The 21,376-nt window shown below is 40.8% G+C and overlaps 1 protein-coding gene across 2 annotated transcripts in view; it reads left to right on the top strand.

The window, feature by feature from the left end:
* Window positions 1-3,173: 3,173 nt before the first annotated feature.
* Window positions 3,174-21,376, top strand: part of slc8a4b (solute carrier family 8 member 4b) — a 105,587-nt gene continuing 87,384 nt past the window's right edge. For both annotated transcript variants that reach the window (XM_015006087.2, XM_015006086.2), the window contains exon 1: window positions 3,174-3,348. The gene's annotated coding sequence lies outside the window, so the exon portion shown is untranslated. The remainder of the gene's footprint in view (window positions 3,349-21,376) is intronic.

Genomic DNA, 21,376 nt, shown 5'->3' with positions numbered 1-21,376 from the left:
GGTAAAATTCGACGTGGCCTTTCTGACTTTTAAAACTATATGATGCGTTTAGATTTAGTACCCCATATGGACTTGGCACAAATCCGACTTTTTGGGGGCGGTGAAAAGAATTGGGTCAGTCTGCCGTGGAAAAAGTTGGATATGGGTCCAAAAAGAATCGGATTTGGGTTGAGTTGCCTGCTGTGTGAACATTGCCTTTGTTTCTGATTTTTAAATTAATGTGAGAAAATATTCCCAATGCTCCTCATTAGTGAAGGTGTTTAACATTAAATGAACTGCCTCACATCCAGTCTGTGGATAAAATCCATACATGCATCTGAACGTTCAGGAAAGCATTCAGCGTGGATGTGTGTGTGGATCTGTGTTCTCTCAGCATATATAGAGTCAGGACCAGTGTGTGTGTGGGCTATGTGATGTTCCCTCACTGTGTGAATTACCCTGCAGTGTAAAAGGCCACTCTTCATGCTGAGGCAGAGCTCTGATGAACTATGGCAAAAAATAATGTAAAACTGCGTCCATCCAAACGCTCATTACTCACACAGATTCCAGCGGCCTTTGCCTTCACCTCTCAGCCCATTTTCTACATCCTACCAGCACTTATAACCATCAGCTCTGGCTCGTCCGCTCTCCTCCTCATCCATCTCATCTGGCTGAAGACTCTCCGACTTCTGCTCTCCTGAAGAAGAGCAGCACTTATCTATTAAAAAGACATTCGTTTGATTTACATGCTAAAGGTTTTATATCTTTGCACCACAAAAATATGACGGTGAATCATAATGAAGGTGCCTCTATCCATTCTTTAATTTGTCTTCTGACACTTGCCTGTCCTACAGAGGGCCGTTGGTCAACATCATAACCAGAGCTCTCAGACCTATGAGGAGTCAGAAATCCACATCACACATCTCAGCCCCTCCAAGATGTTACAACGTTGTTTTGTGATTGTTGCAGCCCAAAATTGCTTACTTTTCTGGCATCTTTTTCCCCTTAAAACTTGAAACGAAATTCAAATTTTTTCCACATTTTTGTGCCTCCATTGTTGTCACAATTGGTTCAAAGCTCTTTTAAAAAATCACAATCCAGCTGTTTTTAGCAATGACTTAAAAGTTTTTTGATGTCTGGAAATTGTTAAGTCACAATCAACTGCCACGACTCGTTACCTAGCAACCCCAGCCTGTTACCTAGCAACCCAAACTTGAGCTCCAGCACATTTGGAAAGCTGGTTGCAGTATGCGTTGTACAATGGCTGCTGTTGTTGACTGACCGTCCAGAAACCACTTGCGAAATTCTTATTGGTTGTGCAGGAGGCTCCACTAACACTTTTCAATATGGTTGAATAACTGCACATCTATTTGCAGCCATTTTCACGTGTGACTGTAAGCTTTGAGTTGGGGGGCGTGGGCAGCAGCAGATTATTTGGAACTCAAAATAGACCTGAGCTCACTGAAATCTCATTGTCTAAGAATGACTTTGTGCAAAAAAAATGTAATAAATGTATTTTGCACAGCCTATAGGCCAATCCTAACCTGTTCAAGGAAGCAAAATAATAGGTCGTATAAAGGTCAAATAAAGTTTTATTTATGTCTAACAAAAAAGTTTAAATTGTTGCACATAAACTTCACAAAAAGACAAGATTTTAACCGTTAAAAAGTACCTTCTTGAAATAGTATCCTTAATACTTGTTTGTAATGTTAATGAGACACATTATAGACATTAATTACATCCAGATTGGTGTTTTAAATTGGGAGTTACTCATCCTTTCACGGGGAATAAGTTTGTTAATCAGCTTGTTAAATGTGTTTGTTTTGCTACTTCCTGGGTCCTTTGTAAGCAGAAGAGGTGAAACTAATTTGTTCCACACAAAGATTTTCACTGTGCTAAAAAATAATGACATGCTGGCATCTCTCATTGTACAGCTTACAGTTGGTTGAATCATTACAAGTGGCACTGACAGAATTTTTCCTGCTACCTCAACTTATGAAAAATCCTGTTTGCTGCCGTTACTGTAAATTTAATTAGCTATGACACAAGCCAACCACTAGGGGAGCTGCAGCTCCAGAAGTCAAAGCTGTTTTTTTCCCCCGATGAACTTTTAAAAAAAGATCAAAAGAAAAAATAATAATACTGTTTTTCAAAAAGTAATATGAGCTATATATTTCTAGCTTATATATGCACTATTAATGCATATATTATGCATTAATAGTATAAAAAGAAAAAAATATACATGAAACGTTCATAGACACACTATATACATATTCATGAAAACTGATTGTATTATGGTCAATAATGCAGTTTTAAATTGCTCAAAGGGAGAATAAAAAAGAATAGAATATTTTAAGAATATTTTATCTTTAAATGTAATGCGTATCTCTAATAATTTATTAATATTATGAGAAATAATTCTAAGAAAAAAAAATGGACTACATTATGGATTAAAAGAAAAAAGGGAAAATTATCAGGTTAAACATCTTTATTTAAAAAATAAATTGTACAATACCATACATTTTTAAAATATCTTATTTTTTATTAAATTTTGAAATGTATATATAATTTATTTGTTAACAGTGATTTCAGATTGCTCATGCAGTGAGTTAAACTACAAAAATATTTACAGAATACAGAATACTTTCAAACCCAATATTTTTAAAATATTTTTTCAGTATTACATAATACTATAATTTGATTTACATTATACATATTTGTATGTGTACTATTTTAAGTAAGTGTTAAATACCATATATTGACATATCATATTAAAATATGAAATTATATATGTGACTTTATTACTTGAAATTAAATTTCTAAAAAATATATTCCACAATAATATATTCTTAAAAACGTTCTGTTATACACATGTATAACAGTTATTTTTTTATTATTTGTATATTCCAAATACTTTTTGTAATTTCAAGTGGGTTTCAGGATTCAGAGGCTGTAAATGTAACCTGCTGAGGAAGCTGCTGTTTGCTCATTATGAGCGAATAAACACCGATAAGTTCTGCATCGCTGCTGAAAGTCTCGCAGAAATTCTCTGGCTTCACTTTGTTTCTCTGCTGCACACAGAGAAAAGCCTGATTAGCCTCATTCCTGCTCACATCAGCTCCGTTTTCTCTATTTTTCACCATCAGTCGCCTTGTTGTTCTGCAGACAGAGACAGATGAAGAGAGAGAGAGAGAGAGAGAGAGAGAGAGAGAGAGAGAGAGGAGGGCGTTTGAGCTGCGCCGCGGCTTCAGAGGAGGAGAGATGTTTATTCAGCTGCTGAAAGAAGGAGAGGATGAACAGACACAGAGGAACCTCTCGGTGAATCAATGAACGGAACCAGTCCTGGGCTCATTCTACTACACTGAACCGGTGAGCAAACGCAAAAAAAAAACCCGCGCATGTTTCTCCTTGTTTATGCTGTTAAATGAATATTTGGCCACACTTGATGGTGTGCGGATGCGTAAATAAGGAAGAAGAGCGTCATGTGAGAGGGAGCTGCCTGAGTGAGGGTAGCGCTGCCCTCAGGTGTGCATGCGGCGCCGCAGAGCCCTGCCCGGTCCGCGGAAACGCCTTCATTATGGCTCCAATTAAGCGCAAAACCGGTGCGCCTTGTTTTTGGAGACAACGCAATCGTGCGTAAGGCGATTTTCCTTTTGATCCCGCACGGCAGGAGTGAACAAGGACCGAGCATTTCACGGAGGGATGACTGGGGTCAGGAGCGGGGAGCGCACCGAAGAGGAACCATGAACTCAGGCTGCTTAGGTGTTTTTATAAAAAAATTTAAATATTCTTTAATGATTGTATAAACAATGCGAGGCAAAGCTTTTCACATCCCCTGAAATATGTTCACATTTTGTGACGTCAGTGTGGTTTATTGACATTTCCTGACAGGCCAACACAAAGTAAAATTATGAAATGAAAGGAAATCATCAGGGTTTCTCTTTGTTTTGTTTTTTGAAAATAAGATTAAATGCAGCTACTGTGTGCAGTTTAGTGACACAAATCACATTTTTTCTGTGTCTGGTAAACAAGTGCATTACAAATGGGAATTGTTTTTCAGGAACAGTATTCCCGTGAAGCTAACAGTAATTAGCTGCAGTACCATGCATTCACAGCCATAGAGTTACATAAAAAATAAGTAATTATCGTCACTTTTATTGTTATCACAACGCTGCCTCAAAATATTGTGATGTAACTTTACTTCCCCACCATGTCTGGAGATTTTTGTCCATTCTTCTTTGCGAAACAGCAAAATGTCAGTAATGTCGGACAGAAAGCGTTTGTGAGCATCAGTTTTCAAGTCTTCCAATAGATTTAGGTCTGGACTTTGACTAGACCAGTGTTTTTCAACACTGTGTGGGCTGTCAGTTGGTTCTCTGTGGGCAAAAATACAAGAGAAATCAGCATAATAATTTGAAATCAGATATTTTTATTACACTTCTTTGTAAATCTAATGTTTTTCAATCATCATAAAGTATGATTTCTTGCTCAAGAACATCCCCGCAGCATGATGGTGCCACCACCATGTTTTACTGCACTGACGGAGTGTTTATTTGGTCTTGGCTGCTTCTTTGATCAATGCTCTCCTGATGCAGGGTGTTAGTTTAGGTTAATAGCCATAAATTGGTCGGTTTGCAGGTCTGCATAGCAAAAAGCCCAGTGTTGATTGAACAGAGCTCTGAGATGTTCAAAGCTTTGAAACTTGTTTTACACCCCAACTCTGTTTTAACTGTCTCTCTGACTTGTCTGCGCTTCATGAAGCTGTTTGCTCACTAATATTCTCTGAGGATAATCAGGAAAACTCTGAATGCGATTAGTGGCAGTGGATTTCATTTAGGGGCGTCAGGGGAAAAGGGGGTGGAGACAAATGAAAGCCAGCCATTTTGGATGTTATTTCTTCAAAAGGCTGGAACTTTGACATCGTATATTACTTTGTGTTGGTCTACCACCCAAAAAACCAAAACAAAAAAAACCCAGTAAAATCTGTGAAAGTTTTTGGTGTGATAAAATGTCAAAAAGTTCAAGAGGTAGGAAAACGTTTGCAAAGTCCTGAAGGCATGAGGCAGGTACCAGTATCAGCTTACAGGCACAGCTTTCTTCTGCCCTGCCCCCACCTATTACTGCCCTGCTGTTCATCTTTTCCATTAGTTCGCTCCACTTGATTATTCCACTTTTTACGGTTTGAGTCATTTTATATTACCATGGAGATCCACCTCAGTGGTAAACTACTGCCTACAGCTCTGTCTGTATTTTATCACAAGGCCTAAAAATGTCTCCACCTTCTCACTGATCTGTTTTCAGATTACTGCTGGTGGTTTTCTTAAAACGGTGGTTTGATTCTTGTACCAGACTCACTCAACATCTGACCAATGAGAGAGTTTTGTTATGTTGCATTTTCACCACGACTCGGTTTGATGGAATACATACAAATAAAGAAGTTAGTACCAGTAAATGTTCACATGACAAGATTTTAAAATTGGTTTTCAGCACCTGGCAGACGACACACGACAATAAAGCAGATATTTAACAGGTTTGGTCCTGCAGTGTTTGGTGTTCAGCACACCACCGACACGTTTAACTCACAAACATTCAGATGTCAGACGGGAAAACATGAATTCAGAGTAAACAAACATGGCCGACAAGGAAGAAGTATTGGCGAAAGTTTGTGGAGTTTAACAGAGAAAAGGCGATATAAAGAGATCGCCAACCTTCACCAGACTTTCTGGTTTTGTTTTCTGTGTTTTGGGAATCCAGCGAGGTAGCTGTGTTTCTGCTACCTCGCTTTCTGATTGGCCACCTGTCACATTCAATAGGCTGTGTTAGAAACATGCTGCGACATCTCACCAAGACAATCCAACATGTTGGATATTCCAGATTTTAGACAAGAGCAGTTCCTTACCACACATGTGTGACCTTCTGTGTTGTGTGATCAGACAAACCAAATGACACCAAGTCTGGATTTGGAGGTGGTCTCTGTTTCTTTAACCCAACAATTGGGAGATGTTAGCGTTAGCACATAGCATGTGCTTCAGTTCTCCAGTCCAACCTATGCAAAATAATAGTGTTAGCAAGCATTGCACATCGTGGTCTTAACAAAACCAAGTATTTAGGCTCATCTGATGTTATAAAGGTGTAATAACAACTCCAGTGAAAATATTCGAACACCTATCATTAATACAGAAAGGAAAAATAAACATTTTTACAAAATAACCTAATATTTATAACAGTCCTGGAGAACCCTGGACAAAAGAAGAAGAAAGTGAGCAGGAGGACCAAAGCCCTTATGACGGGAACAGAGGAATAATCAGGTATAAACAGACAAATGCATTACAGAACACATTTTGTGTAAATATACAGCTATTAATTCAGATCCACTTACACATGAATAGTAAGAATATCTATTAGGATTATCATGATAATCAGGGAAGCTTTAAGATTGGTGGAAAGGGGAAATCGGGTCAAAACAATTGGCATAATTATCTTACAGGCTTAATTGAAATCCCTCCAAACTGAGTCAAGCCAAGCAGAGTAGAGAGGAAGAGGGTCTCTTGCTTTCAAGAACAGCACATTTACGTGTTTTAAAATATTTCCTGTCATGACAAACACAAAGGTACTCAGTGTTTCCACTCAGGTGTATTTGACTGAGTGCGCTGCCGGTTGGATGTGTTCATATTTATGGTGATTTTGATGGCAAAAGCTGAGCGGTTGGACACATTTTGAGAACACATGGCCACGTTATGGTGGTGAATCACGAGTGATTGTTCAGCCAAGACGAGATGATAATAGAAATTTGGATGATGTCAGTTTATGCGTGATGATGATTACCGGAACTTTCTCCAGCTATTATCAATTATTAACCTCCAAAAATATGTCACTAATTTAATAATTCAGGGACCCAATCTGTCTTGGCGAATGTGGGCTACGGATGAATTTTCATATTTAAAATAATAATAGCAGCCTCCATCAACCGCGATAAGCCTTTGTTTTCCACAGCTTTGGTTCTGCCGAGCCTGCTGTTCTTATGAGCAGGATTTTACTGACCACAGCTGTGAATGCGGGCAACACCTGCAAGGTTTTAGAGAAGGCTGAACGGAGTGAGTTCAAATTAATTTTTATTGGTATTGGTCCACTGGGTGCAGAATCACTGAGTAAAAACCTCATGTATTTATCCATACATCCATATTTTGCTGGAAACATCATCATTAAAGGGGACCCGTTATCATTTTTTTTTTTTAATTTTGCATTTTTTTTTTTCTTCATTTGGGTTTTTACTGCTTCTAAAAACAGCCCAAGCACTTAAAAAAACACCCAGTCATATTTTGGAAATAAGTTAATGTTGTCTTGGTGTTTCAAGAACCTCCGGATTGTTGAGTCACAATAGTCGGGTCTTACCTAGCAACGCCAGTGGAGTTCCAGCAAGTTTGTTCAGCTGGTTTTGTTGCTGTATGTGATGTACAATGGCTGCTGGAAAAGACAAATGTTTTGTTGTTGACTTACCACCCAGAAACCACTTGCTGCATTTTTGTTGGTTGTGCAGTAGGCTCCACTTCTGCTTTCCAAAGGCATACGGTTGTATAATTGCCTGTCTGTTTGCAGATATTTTCAGGTGTGAGTGTAAACATTGAGTTGGGGGCGTGGCCAGCAGGACATTATTTGGTTTTAAAGTGGCAAGAGGGTCTAAAACAGCTCACTCTGAAAGAAACTCTGAATCTCATTATCTAAGAAGAATTTTGTGCAAAAAATGTTATGACCATGTTTTGTATCACCAATAGACATATCCTAACCTGTTCAGGGAAGCACAATAGTTCACCTTTAATATATATCCTAACTGTCATAGTTGCCCCTCTGCGTTTTCCTGTGTATTTTCTGTGTACAATCGACACCCAGAGACTCTGTGTACCTCTGTATTGTGCCGAAAATAAACACAACACTGTCTTCTGCCTTCCCTGCTTGTTTGCACGCTCTTTGCCTTGCGACTGTATCCGCGGCTAATCCATTAAGTCCTCCAGCAACACGCCGGCGTCCCTGCTGCTGGAGGTGGTAACCCACAACCCGGCCCGCTATTCTGGTCCTGGATAATCTGGTTATGTGTTTCGCTGGCTCCAGCCGTCGCTTGTTACTAGTTACTGAGGGCTGAGTCTGCTGAAAGCGACAGGAAATACCTGGCTGTAATCCTCTCTCCTCTGTGTGGCACTGTATGTGTGTGTGCGTGTGTGTGTGTGTGTGCGTGTGTGTGTGTGTGTGTGTGTGTGTGCGTGTGTGTGTGTGTGTGTGTGTGTGTGTGTGTGTGTGTGCGTGTGTGTGTGTGTGTGTGTGTGTGTGTGTGTGTGTGCGTGTGTGTGTGCGTTTGTTTGTAATACCTTGTGGGGACGATTTTCCTGACATATACTACGTTGTGGGGACCAGTCGCTCCTCGTGGGGACCTGAGCCTGGTCCCCACGAGGGGAAACCCTGTTTTTGGGTCAGGGGTCAGAGTTAGGGCTAAGGTATGAATTGAGTTTTGGTTAGGGTTAGGGTTAGGTTTGTGATGGTTAGGGTTAGGAAAAGGGTAAAGGTAAGGTTTAGGCTGTAGAAATTAGTAGAAATGAATGGAAGTCAATGGAAAGTCCCCACAAAGATAGCAAAACAAACATGTGTGTGTGTGTGTGTCTGTGTGTGTGTGGTAAATGCTTGATTACTGATTAGCTGTGGAGATGTGATTCTGTTGTAAATTATTATGCAAAAAAGGTTTGTGTGTAAAATGAAGACAAGGAATTGGGAGAAAACAAAGAAGCATGGAGGAAAGTAGCCATGAGATAAGAAATGCAAATATGTGAGAGCAAACAGAGGAAGACGTCAATAGGGAACCGGTTTGTGACGTTGGATCGGTCCGACTTCTTTTTCCACATTAAATATTTCAAACTCTGCGGAAAATTTACACTCTTTATTGGGAAATCTACTGCAAACTATCAAATCATTAGGATATGCCATCAGTGGGTATTCATGATGAATGCAGGTGTTTATTTCTGCTGCATTTCTACCATGATGGACTTTGACTAGACCATTTTAGATCTTCACAGCTGTGTTGGATCTGGTTCAATCCATCCATCCATCCATCCATCCATCCATCCATCCATCCATCCATCCATCCATCCATCCATCCATCCATCCATCCATCCATCCATCCATCCATCCATCCATCCATCCATCCATCCATCCATCCATCCATCGGTTGAACTCAGGAAACTTGAGTCTGGAATTTGGAAATTCTTCTCATAAGTGTTAATTAACGTAGATACATTAATTTAAATCAGCTAATTCAGAGCAGGAACTAAACAAACTGCTGAATACAACACTGAGTGCTTCTGACTGGTTCTTCGTGTCCTGCTTCATCCTTCCAAGTCCTGGAAATCGCTCTGCTTGACAACAAATTGGATGAATGTAGCACTGAGGTGATGCTTGAGGAGCGACTAGAAAAGGAGAGAAATGAAATGTTTCATGTGGCTGAGCCGACCTGCTCAGCCCCGTCAGAGATATAGAGGTGCTTAAAGGTTAGCACTCCTCAAATTTATAGATGGATACAGTGCAGAGGGAGTAATAATTGATTTTTTTCCCAGGGAATGTGGCTTTCTTTAAGAGTGGAAGAAGGAACAATATATTGACCAAAGTCTGTGTCTTCAACACTTTCCACTGGTTTATCAGGCTTTTATGAGCATATTTTATGACTTATTTCTAATTTCACATCAGAATATATCAGATACCTGAACTGATAAAGTTTAGGATTTAAGATGTTTGACTGGAAAGCATGAACTCTAGTTACCTTAAGCATAACGAAAGCTAATTATTGGCCCGTAATATGGCATTAAAGACACAACAACAACAATTTCATGCTACATGGATGCATGATCTCTTACTAGATCAAGTTGTGTGTATGCTAAAGCTATACTTCATCAGCCGGCAGCCGTGATAACACACTTTAGTCATTTGGAAATGTCTCTTTAAGTTATCCTCACTTAATGGCTGATACTGAGGGGATTTTGTACATTTTAAATGAAGACACTTTCCAGACACGTACTGCATTTAAAGGTTGGGTGGTCTATAAGAAAGCTTTAAGTGAGAGATGAAAGTTTAATGATCCCTGTGGGGATATGCATGGGAAAACAGGCGGTTTTCAGCTGTGGGCACCAGAGGCTTAAAGAGCCTCACCGTCTTAAACAAAGTGACAGTTATCTTCCATCTAGCAAAGAAACGGACCGTAATAAAAAAGGAAACTCAAATAGGTACGTTTTGTTATTAAAGAGCTTCTAGTTGTTCTGTGATTCACACTCAACAGTCTGATTACAAGTCCTGATGTTATCTAAAGTTCAAATCCTTTAAAACCAGCACCTGATCGTCCAGTACATTCGGTTTCATTGGGAACCAAAGTTGAATCATTGGTTCCATTTTCAGTTGGTGCAGTTTGCTTTCACACTGTGTCAAACAAACCAAACTAACCGAATAACCTGTTCCCCTCCCCGCCTGTACCAAGAACCACTGATGAAAACGACACAAAATCCTATGAATGCAACTTCGTTCTTCATGAAGGGCAAACAAAAATGGAGTGGCATCAGATTTTTGCAGTTGTAAATTTTTTCTTTTGTCTTTGGTAAAAATCCATGAGCCATTTCTCCCGCTAGCAGTCGACTCACAGGTTTGTTTTGTTTACATTTACCCAGAATGCCTTGCACTGTTGTCAGCTTCCTGCTTTTGAAGCGGTCTCTGCTCCGCTTGGCATTCACATGCATTGAACCACACCGGAGTTCACTTGAACCGAACCAAGATCACAGTTTTTAGGCGGACCACTGTTAGCTTGGTGCACAGAGTTCAATTCCCGCCTCCCCAAACGAACCGGACTTAGTTTGGTTTGTTTCACACAGTGCAGTGAGAAAACGAACCACAGCAGCTGAAAATAGAACAAATGATGCAACCAGTCTACTGTAATACCAGATGCAAATCACACCCTGAGAAACAGCTAGGGGCAGGAGATACTGCAAATTATTGTCCAAATATGGGAAAAAAAAGTACAAAGTTGTTTGTTTCATTGAATTTACAGGGAAAGCTGCGGCTTTAACCAAAGCATCTGATTAAATGATAATCAGTAAGTGCGATCACCCATAAAAGCAGAAGGAAGAAGTTTGCCAGTTTAGAGCAAACAGCTGTGTAAATACAATGCATAGTGATGCACCAATCAGGCTGACCTTGGCCAATAAGCCTGAATAGGTTCTGGCAGTAGTTTGAAAATTCAGCAGAAAATCTAGAGAATTACAAGGTTATTCCCATCAAACTCTTCACTAAACACGAAAAAAGGTTGGACTTTTTGGTTGAGGAAACACAGCAGGAGGAGATTTATTTTCAGCTTTAGAGTCCCCAGTGATGCAGAAACCAAAATGCCCATGATTTGACTCCTTGACCAGGCTAACGCATGCATCCTGAAAGTTTAGCATCAAGATTTAAAGGTCTTTATTTGAAATACGCACACTCAGCTTGCACACAGTGACAGGAAATCTAAAAAAAATGGAAATCTTCACACATTCAGATCATTACAAACGATATCAGAACAACAGAAGGCAGATGAATGAATTTCCACACATCACTGCCATCCCACCAGATGATGTTTAAAGATGAGCGGGGTCATTGATATGCAGAAAGGCTGTCCTTTCTGCTGCTAAGAATAGAAAACAACATCGTGGAGTGGAGCCGAGCGCGTGACACACACTTCCACAGACAGCAGCGTGAGTGTATGATGTAAATGCATCGATTCAGAGCATGCTGTCCTGGAGATGTCATATTTGTTGTTGGAAATTGTTGTTTTCTGCCTTAAATTACATCTCACTGAAGCTTTGATTCATTGCAGCAACATAAAGATGCAAAAAGGAGGGGGAAAAAAATCAAAACACCACCCTGTTGCTGGTTTCTTTCTCAACCTCTCTCCGGCCAGATTTGGTGCAATCTGCTCTTTTGAAACCGTTAATGGGAAGCAAGTTGCAGGAAAGAAAAAAAAAGTGAACAATAACTTACGCAGCCGACTGTGAAAATGAAGAATTCAGTGACCTTTAGAGACCCTGGGGCAACCAAAGTGAGTCCAACACCGGGGGGCAGATTGGTGACGCCGTCAATGCATGAGCTGCATTTTGCAGGAAATTTAAAATCTAATTAATCCTCATCTCTCAGTCTCATCTCTCTGACTCAAATGAAGGCCTTCATACTGAATGCCTTCTAGAGAATCCAAAATAAAGCAGACCGAATGCCTCTTCCATTTTGGTCTCTTCAGTGTTTTTTTTTACTTTTTATTCCAGCTTTGAGAGCTCTGGAAAAGCCGCGGTTGGAGAGAGAATGGTGGCTGTAGATTCTGTTTTATTAACGGTTATGGCTTCTCTTGGGGACTGGTTGGGGCTTTAGGGATTGGACACGCTCCAACGGGCTTCACGTGAAGACAGCCGTGTTCGCTGCTTTTAAAGGAAGAACAGCCCAAATCAAATGGTTGTTAAGCAGATGAGACGCTTTTAATTTCAGCAGCAGGTTTATGGTTTGACTCTGGTCCACTCCTCCCATTAGAGGCCCTGTTATTTCTCACTTCCTCTGTCTCCACCCTGTCAGTCTTTAATTTAACCCTCCAGTCTGCTTGTTCGACTCGCTCCATCCACCCCGCCGCCCTCTTTTCTAGCCTCTCTTTTCTGTACTTCTGGCTGCAGTTGCTGCTCAGCATGAACTTTGGATGAGCAGAAAAGTGAGTGTCTGGGGTTGGATGGTTTCATCAGAATCTCTTCTGGACAGCAGAGACTCATCAGTCACGACAAGCTGCCAGAGTTTACCAGAAGTTTTTATTACTGAGGGGTTTTAATGTCCAAATATGAAACTTCATGATGAATTTAAGGCAGATGTTCCTAGAATCTGCAAACAGGGGAGGGAGCGAGGGAGGGATGGATGAACAAGCAGATGGATGGATGGATGGTTGGATGATGGATGGATGGATGGATGGATGGATGGATGGATGGATGGATGGATGGATGGATGGATGGATGGATGGATGGATGGATGATCAGATGGATGGATGGATGGATGATCAGATGGATGGATGGATGGATGATCAGATGGATGGATGGGTGGATGGGTGGATGGATGATGGTAAAATCTCTGCTCTCTCTCTTTCATCTCTTCTCCTGCTGTAATTTAATCTGTTTCTTACATAATCAGATTGGTAATTTCTCCTGTTCATCCTGGGAACAGCAGCATCTAATCTCAGACAGTCATAATCCATCCAGGTAACCTTCAGAGCTGCGGCTTGGAGCTTAGAGAGGATTGATTCCTGCAGCGTTTCTGTCTGGTTTATCATCATGAAATAAAATAAAACTCTTTTTTTGTTCTTTCGTTCTTCTCATCTGCGCCGTCTGCCTTTATTTGCTGCCTCTATCCCTCCAGATCCACATTTCTCTCCCCGTCGCTCTTGTCATCCTCGCTCTATCAGTTTTGTTTTCCAGGTCGGCCATTACTCCGCTCTGTCTCCTCGCCTGTCCACTCGCTGGTTGTTTACTACCTTCCTCCTCCTCTTCCTCACCTCCCGCCTGTCACCACTTCGTCCCCTTTTCACCAAAATCCCCCACATGTTCCCCCAACTTCCTGCTCCACCTTTTATCATAATCCAAATCCAGGAAAAATCTCTGTTTCCTTGTGTTTCTTCCTCGCTTCATTTGTATGTAATCTGTCACGGCATCATAAACTAGAATCTGATTTACATAATCTGATAAAAGAACACAAAGTCTGTCCATCATGGCTGCTGTATGGCTGATTTTGCATGCGCCGTGGCTGCATGACATGCAGGCGTGATTGCAAAACGGTTTTACGTGTCTGGATTGCATGTTTCTGAGATTTATACGACAGCTGATTTTTTTCTTCTTCTTGACTAGGTTTTTTAAAAATGGAGGAAGATCATAAGCAAACACATTTTCTGCTGGTTTTTGAAAATGCTTTTAACATTTTTCATCATATTATTCCCATGGATTAAAACTGGATTCCTACACATTTCTATATTTACAGTTGCATACCTTTCCAGATTCATAATTCCAGATTAGGAGCTTACAAATGAGGATGTTTTCCTTCTCTCCAGGTATTCATATGGAAAAACCAGCTTTTACTTAGAATCTCGAAATGTATAAGCAGATGTAAAGTGGAGCTGCAACTAACAATTACTTTGGTAATCAGTTGGTTATTCTATTAATTATTCTAACAATTAATCAGATATGACAAGTCACACCCTGCAGATTTTTCATTTAACAATTTAACCTGTTTTATACATAATAAAACCACTAAGAAAATGCAAATAACCAAATCATTCCTTTTTTAAATGACAAAATAAACATTTTATTGCTTAGAATTAAGCAACATTTCTTGTCTTTAGTGAAAACTTGATCATTTGTAGCAAATGATGCATCTGCAGAACATAAATACAGACAAAGACGTATTTTTTAAATATTTAAAACAGATTATATACACATTATTGTAAAGTTTTGGCTTAATTAAAGCTGAGTGTGTTTTTCTTTCAGCAACTAACTGTGACTGTATACTTCAGTTAATCGATTACTAAATTAGTTGACGATAGGAATCGATTAGTCATCATTAATTTGATTAATCATTTCAGCCCTAATGTAAAACATAAGTTATGATATTATAACTTTCCTCCCCAACTTGTTGCTGCAGAGTTACAAAGAGCAAACAACCGATGGGACACAAGAGGAAATGCTACACTTCTGACTTTCTTAAAATAATAAAAATAAAAACAAACACGATAAACAGACTCAGTCATAGTTTGGCTTCCAGGGCACAACCTCCCATTATTGTAAAGTTGTTTCGAAACACATATTTGCAACCAACTAGGGGACTCACCGTGTGTAGCAACAGATCATTACGTAATAATTAAGTGCATATTAAATGTAATAAGTAAAGCAATAGATTGTTACCTCATCTGATCATTTTGCTATTAACGCAGAAAAATAACTACATCTGAACAATAGAATAATAGAGGGACAGAGCTGCAATATTTTTGAAATGTAGGGAGTTGGTAGGGTGAACAAACTCCTGCCTAATGTTAGGTTCCGTGTTTCTGTGTGTTTATTTTTGAGTTTTTCTGTGTTCAGCCCTGTTTCCTGTGAGTCTCTGTCCTGTCCTCCCCGTTGATTGCTCCCCAGGTGTGTCTCATTCCCTTAATTACCCCGTGTGTATTTTAACCCACCTGTTTGTTCTTCGTCGGGTCCTTGTCGTTTGTATGTCGTAGTTCGTCACTCCAGTAGAACTGTTAAGTCCTGGTTTGTGTTTGTTCCGTCTGGTCCGTTTGACAGTTGCTACCGGTATTTAGCTGTGTGCTTGTTCCTGCCGTGCTGCCTGCCTTGGACTGTTTGTTTGCTTCATTAAATATATTCATCATCTTCACTATAACCTGGGTCTCAGCGTCTCTCCTCACCACCAACAACCCCACCTCACGACACCTAATATCAGTAGCTGTTAGCAATCAGTAGCTACTAGCGATCAGTAGCTACTAGCGATCAGTAGCTGTTAGCGATCAGTAGCTACTAGTGATCAGTAGCTGTTAGCAATCAGTAGCTACTAGCGATCAGTAGCTGTTAGCAATCAGTAGCTGTTAGCAATCAGTAGCTACTAGCGATCAGTAGCTACTAGCGATCAGTAGCTGTTAGCGATCAGTAGCTACTAGTGATCAGTAGCTGTTAGCAATCAGTAGCTACTAGCGATCAGTAGCTGTTAGCGATCAGTAGCTGTTGGCGATCAGTAGCTACTAGCGATCAGTAGCTGTTAGCGATCAGTAGCTACTAGCGATCAGTAGCTGTTAGCGATCAGTAGCTGTTAGCGATCAGTAGCTACTAGCGATCAGTAGCTGTTAGCGATCAGTAGCTGTTAGCGATCAGTAGCTGTTAGCGATCAGTAGCTACTAGCGATCAGTAGCTGTTAGCGATCAGTAGCTGTTAGCGATCAGTAGCTACTAGCGATCAGTAGCTGTTAGCGATCAGTAGCTGTTAGCGATCAGTAGCTACTAGTGATCAGTAGCTACTAGTGATCAGTAGCTACTAGTGATCAGTAGCTGTTAGCAATCAGTAGCTACTAGCGATCAGTAGCTGTTAGCGATCAGTAGCTACTAGCGATCAGTAGCTGTTAGCGATCAGTAGCTACTAGCGATCAGTAGCTGTTAGCGATCAGTAGCTGTTAGCGATCAGTAGCTACTAGCGATCAGTAGCTGTTAGCGATCAGTAGCTACTAGCGATCAGTAGCTGTTAGCGATCAGTAGCTGTTAGCGATCAGTAGCTACTAGCGATCAGTAGCTGTTAGCGATCAGTAGCTGTTAGCAATCAGTAGCTCTGCGGGCAGATGTTTAGTCTAACATGGAGCAGAAAGCTGAGGTCGTTGTTTCTCCATACATCCTGTGGGGAGTGCAGGTTGCTACAATTGATAATCGCCACACTAGAAGGAAACAAACGCACCCAGTACAACACTTTCATTCTATTGGCTGAGAGGTTGCTAGGAGACGGTGCATTTTTGTTCCAGAAGCAAGCAGAAAATGTTTCGTAAGCGAGCAGAGAGTCCAAACAGAGGCAAAGTCTGAGCACAAGGTGGAGTTTTGAGTACAAGCGTTACAAGTTTTGTGAAGAAAGATATGCAATCCTGCTTTCAAAATGAAAGTGTAAGCAAAAGTATTAAAGGTTTTTAGAGCAAAAAACGTGAAATCCTGCTTTCAGACTGAAAATGTGTGCTCTTGGATTAGGGCAGGATAATTCCTCCATGCAAACAAAAACGAAAACAATTCAAATCTGTATTTAATTAAGAATTGAGTGGGACTTGTTTCCAACCTACAAAGTTTGTAGTACAAACCCATCAGTGAGGACAGGAAACCAGAACTGGTTCTGCCGTGCAGAGATGGATGTTTCCTCCTGTTGGCAGTGTATGGAGAGGTGTTTTTATTATGCAGCAAAGCACTGAGTTAATGAAAGAGGTTCCCATTAAACTCCATCATATTTACCACAGCTCCGTCTCTCCCACGTCCTGCTCACAAACGGATCAGTTGCGTTCTCCATCTGCTCTGGAATCAAACTGTCCGGCTTGTTGGCGAAGCTCTGACTCTCTTTCCACTTTGTTGGTATCATTTCAAAGCAGACGGGGTTTTTCACAACTAACTGCATGCTGGATAAAGGACCCAAGACAATGCCGAGCTTATAAAGTCCTGTTTTAGGTGGATTAAAATTTTTCAATAAAGTGGCTATTTAGAACAAAAGTTTGCCCAGGGTGCTGCACAGATAAACTACACGTCCAATCAGCATTTGGTTTAGATACGAGTCAATTAAATCCAGCTAAGTAGGTCAGGGTTTTTTTGCTAATGTGACCTAGTTTATTTCTGAACCAAAAATAATTATATTACCAATTTTGCCCTATAAAAAACTTGTCTGTGGGTAACACAAAACCCTTGAAAAACGGATTTCTACCTTCAGATAGAGGCAACGTGGGGAGAGGAGGCAGAAAGTTGAAAATTAATATACAATAAGTGAAGTAAAAAGGTCCAAACACAGGATCTTGAGGAACTCCATGACTAATTATTTTAAGAAAGATTAGACTTAGTCATCTAGTGTTACTTCCTCAGTTAAAATATCACGTTTAGGCCTTTTTGATCATATTTAAATAACATTTTAAGGGGCCATATTTACACAGTAGTTCTGTGTAAATGTCGATTAAACTGGATTTGACTTCCTTACCAAAACAAGCTGCATCATGGGAAACAGAGTCCAGATTTCAGGCTCCGTTGGGAAACGTATGGACTTTGATTTAAACGTTTTCCAGGTCTGCATGAGTCTGGAAAAATGTAATTCCCAGTTCTATCTAAACATCCCATCCATCCATATGGCTTCCTAAACCCACTGTGAAAATATCTGCTCTTTACTTTAAATATATCTTTTAAAAATGAGAACTCTGTAAATCAAAGTCTGGAAAAGAAAAGGATTTTAAAATAATGCTGCAAAGAATAAACTTTTAATCAAAAACACCCCAGCCTCCTGTTCTGTACTCGTATCTCCCACTACCTGTTAATCCCATAAGCACACTTTAAAAATGCATTTGTGTGTGTGACAGCAGGGAGTGAGTGTGGAATCGTTGCTTTGGAGAAATGTCAGGAACTGCAACACAAATTCATGCTGCAAATCTTTTCTACTTACCCTCTGAGTCGATCCGGAGTGGCCCAGATACAGAGAATTCAGAAAGAAACCTGCAACCCGCTCTGACTTCAGCAAACGACTTCTCCACTGATTAATCAGTTTAATTTAAGCAGCTCAGAAACAGCGGCTGATTTTAAACAGTCACTCTCAGTCTTCATGTTCGTTTATTTCTGCATGATAAGCATGGAGGAGTGTGTGTGTGTGTGTGTGTGTGTGTGTGTGTGTGTGTGTGTGTGTGTGTGTGTGTGTGTGTGTAGCAGAAAGCTTCCTCAGGCTCTTTTCTTTCCCCTCTGTGTGCGACATTACTAAGGGATGGAAAAGTCTGAGCTCTGCGCTGCCACTACCTCTCAACATCACACACACACACACACACACACACACACACACCCACACACACACACACACGGCGTTAAGACAAACAAACGCATGCTGGCAGACACTGAATATGAACATCTGCAAAATGACTTGGGGTAGGGAGGTCTGCGCGCCGGGAGTTTGTCAGGGTGAGCGAAACATATCAGATTATGCTGATTGTTGGGTTGCGTAACGTTCTATGTGTAATGTGCATTATGAGATTGCATACATTAGATTATGTGGATTACCCAGAGCCACAGTGTTAAACTGCCAGGCTGTGTTAGAGCAGCACAGCACGGGGCCCGACGTACAGAGCTGGTTCTGTTTGCTGCTCATCAGGGGAGCCACCTGGGCTCTGCTGTATTAAATCTGTTACTATGGCAATGCACGAGGAGCAAACACGACTTTGGACCAGAGATTATGACCAGATGAATGTGTGAGAGATAAATACCTTCAAATTCACATGTTCATGCATTAGCAGCTCATATTTGTTGCTCATGTAGATTATGAAGTTCCATATCTGAGACCTAAGTTTCAAATTTCCACCTGGATATTTTTGCTTATTTTAATTGTACGCAGCTTTTTAAATGTCCTGTGAACAAATATATATTTGCCCATTTGTCCGTAACAACTGGAACTTTCAATATCTAGCAAGTTATTGTCGCAATTTACCCCCCTCAGATTAATTTCACTTAGTGCTACGGCAAAATGACCATAATAACCTGATATTGGCTGGAAAGTGCAACGTCTCCCCTTTCTGAAACCATTGAAATTTTTCAGACAGCGCAAAGAGTGGTGGAATTACGATACTGCAAATCTGGCTGCGTCGTCACCGACATGTTCAGCATAGAAGGGTTATTTAAAGCTGCAGTATGTAACTTTAATAAAAATATAACTTACCTACCTATGAGACATAATCTGAGAAAAAAGAAATAAATTGAGCTCCTTTGATTTCTCCCAGTTATAACTAGAAGCCAATCAAACCAATCAGAGCCAGGAGGCGGGTCTTAGCGCTGTCAATCATGTCTGTGTTGCTCTCTGCTACGATACAGCTTCTCTCTGTCAGCAGAGCTTCTTGTGAATGCTAAGGCTAGTTAGCAGTTTTTCTGTAACGTTACTAAGTTACATCCTGCAGCTTTAAAGCACGACTGTCCAAGCTTTTAGTCACGCTGGTCAAAATCAGTGAGCCAAAGGTTACATTCACACCACAGGCCTTGATGCTCAAGTCCAATTTTTTGCTGAAATCCGATTTATTTTATTTATTTATTGCTACTAATTAAATGTAAACGCAGTCAGACGCCTGTGAGAACAGATAACAACCCCAAACCAACGCAGAACTCACACAAATATCTCACCTCATATTAAAGTGAACGACTCATTTCACATGTGGCGTTTCATGAAAATATTATTGGCCTTTTTTTACTGAAACAACTCAAATATTTGAAAAATTATTTTTTTAATAATCAAAATGAGCATCTGCCAGATATTTTAAATGTCTAAATGTTCTCTACTTTGCATCAGTGGAGGATTTTTATTACATCTTTTCTGACATATGTCCAGCCCTGGACCCTTATTCTTCTAAAACCGGCCCTGGCTACAGTTATCTTCACTGCAATGTTTTCTAATATGGCGCAGCACAATTTGGATCCTCATGAAGCAATGAAAAATCCCTGGCACTCCATCATAATTGATTAACATTAAGCCACTTTTATTGTGTTCATTAAAGTGAATCTGACCCAGAAGTACTTTCTGGGAGGTCGTCCGTTTTTCTCCTTCGCTGCAGAACATTATCTCTCCTCTCTGGCCTCTGCAGCCTAAAGGGCTCTTTGAACCGTTTCTCATTTCCTCCTCACCATTGTTCTCACTGTTATTACTATTTTCTCCACAGCACTTTTCCCATTTTGTCCACATCAACTCTTTGCTTCATTTCCTCTCTTCTCTGCTGCTCTTATCACTGCTGGTATCTATTCCTGACTGAATCAGATGAATCAAAGGTGATGGCAAATAGAGGCACATAAAAGCCTGATATACATCTCCACACCTCCACCATGAGCCTGTTAGTGGTTAAAATACCTGCCTTCAAAGAGTCTTGGTCACATGTTCTACTCCCACCCACTCAGATTGCTCGAGTTCATCCAGCTAATTTCTTCATGAGCTGAAAAACTGTTGAAAACTGAAAGTGCGGCCATTAGATCAAACCCCTCCGTGGCGTTTTATGTGCGATAAGAAGGAAGATGAAAGTGTGTGCAGCTGTGGATGTGTGAGCGCCCGTCGTCCTGATGAATCCTCGTTATTCTCAGATCTGCGCATGGAGTGGGATGCGCGTCAGACGCCGCGCTGCACTCGGGTCTCATCGACCTCTGGATCTGCTCAGCCGTCCGCCGGCCCTTCATTTCACTCATTACTGGGAAACGAGAGCCAACTAATCGCGGTTCGAGTCTCACCGGCACACATTCAGACGGACACATGGCCTCCAAGCTCTGAGGAATATTCGAGTGTGGTGCATACCTCCGCTTTGATCGGTTACTGTACAGGGGGCGTCCCCAAGCTGCGGCCCGCGGGCCGGATCCGGCCCGCCTCCTCATTTGGTCCGGCCCCCTGAACAATACTGGATCTGGCCCACCTCCTCATTTGGTCTGGCCCCCTGAACAATACCAGAGGGCATTCAGTGTTTTTTTTTTTCATATATATGTGGATTTTTCTTCAACCACCAGGGGGGCTCTTGAGCAGATATGAAACTTAGTTTCCCTCAATGGAATATATACTAGTCAGTTCCAGTCACCGCTTCGTTCACGGTTTTTTTCCATTTGCATTCTGGGTAA

This window comes from Poecilia mexicana, unplaced genomic scaffold, assembly GCF_051168715.1.
Source record: "Poecilia mexicana isolate PSO_F unplaced genomic scaffold, ASM5116871v1 scaffold_18, whole genome shotgun sequence".
In the NCBI taxonomy this organism is placed as follows: domain Eukaryota; kingdom Metazoa; phylum Chordata; class Actinopteri; order Cyprinodontiformes; family Poeciliidae; genus Poecilia; species Poecilia mexicana.
This window is presented reverse-complemented; position numbering and strand designations above follow the sequence as displayed.